At 40.4% G+C, this 1,692-nt stretch overlaps 1 protein-coding gene across 2 annotated transcripts in view; it reads left to right on the top strand.

Moving 5' to 3' along the window:
* pknox1 (PBX/knotted 1 homeobox 1) overlaps nt 1-1,692 on the top strand; it is a 26,327-nt gene that overhangs the window by 13,364 nt on the left and 11,271 nt on the right. The window lies entirely within an intron of this gene.

Genomic DNA, 1,692 nt, shown 5'->3' with positions numbered 1-1,692 from the left:
AAGATATTTGATGTGATATAGGTATCAGTTTTCAAAAAGGTCCAGCTTTGTTCAGTACTTTGGGACTACTTATTTAAAGATAAGAAATGGTACTGAGAGAAAAAAACAGATGGAGAGAAATGTTGTAAAGATCAGTAGGTTTGGGACTAAAATCCACGATTTATTTTATTTACATTTTTCTTTTATTTCTTGGTTATGTACAGTGAGGAAAAAAAAAAGTATTTGAACATCCTGCTATTTTGCAAGTTCCCCCACTTAGAAATCATGGAGGGGTCTGAAATTGTCCTGTCCACTGTGAGAGAGAGGCTGTGTCCGAGAGTCCACCTCAACCGCTATATAGGGGACTATATAGTGGTTATGCCATTTTAGATGAGTTATGCCATTTTAGATGAGTTTCTGAATGTTTAGTGGATGAAAAAGTAGTTGACTCAAGATTTCCCACAATGCACCTTGAAAAGTAGTGGTCACCAATGGTCACTAGACTTGCAGATATATCCCAGAATGCTTTGCGGGGAGAGCTCTCCTCGCAAAGCATCATGGGATTTGTTGTCACAGCTGCCCGCTGTCGCTACGACAGCGGCAACAAATAACAAAGAAGGTGCAGGCACCGCGCCGGGAGGCAGAGTAACATAACCAACGGGGAGCGAAAAGTAGTGATCATCTGTCCGAATGGTCAGTTAACTGAGTTCACTATAAAGTCCACTATATAGTCCCTGCTCTATATAAGGATTTAGGGATTTAGTGGTTTAGGGCGGACGTTAAGACACAGACATAAAAAAAAAAAAATCCAGAAATCACAGTGTTTTTAAAGAACTTATTTGTATGATAAAGCTGTAAACAAGCATTTGAAGACCTGAGAAAATCAATATTAATATTTGGTAAAGTAGTCTTTGTTTGCAGTTACAGTGGTCAAACATTTGCTTTAGTTTTTCACAAGGTTCGCACACACTGCAGGTGGGATTTTGGCCCACTGCTCCAAAATTTCTTCTCTAGATCAGTCAGGTTTCTTAGCTGTCACTGAGAAACACAGAGTTCGAGCTCCCTCCAATGATACTCTATTGGGTTTAGGTCTGGAGAAAAGCTAGGCCATGGCCGAACCTTGATATGCTTCTTCGGGAACCACAACTTGGTTATTCTGGCTGTGTGCTTCGGGTCATTGTCATGTTGGAAGAACAAGCCTTCAATGCTTTAACTGAGGGAAAGAAGTTGTTTCCCAAAATCCCGCAGTACATTTCCGTGGTCATCCTCTCCTTAATACGGTGCTGTCGCCCTGTCCCATGTGCAGAAAAACACCCCCAAAGCATGATGCTACCATCCCCACGCTTTACAGTAGGGATGGGGTTATTGGGATGGTACTCTTCATTCTTATTCCATCAAACATGGTTTGTGGAATTATGACCAAAAAGTTCTATTTTGGTCTCATTTGACCACATGACTTTCTCCCATGACTTCTTTGGATCATTCAAATGGTCATTGGCAAACTTCAGACGGGCCTTGACATCTGCTGGTTTAAGAAGGGGAACCTTCTGTGCCATGCATGATTTCAAACCATGACATCTTAGTGTATTACCAGCAGTATCAGAATCAGAATCAGAAATACTTTAATAATCCCAGAGGGAAATTACTTTTGTTACACGCTCTAGTTACAGTTTTACATGATATATACACACATCCAACTATACAATATAATAA

The sequence above is a fragment of the Cyprinodon variegatus genome, unplaced genomic scaffold (genome assembly GCF_000732505.1).
Source record: "Cyprinodon variegatus isolate N-32 unplaced genomic scaffold, C_variegatus-1.0 Scaffold935, whole genome shotgun sequence".
Lineage (NCBI taxonomy): Eukaryota > Metazoa > Chordata > Actinopteri > Cyprinodontiformes > Cyprinodontidae > Cyprinodon > Cyprinodon variegatus.
This window is presented reverse-complemented; position numbering and strand designations above follow the sequence as displayed.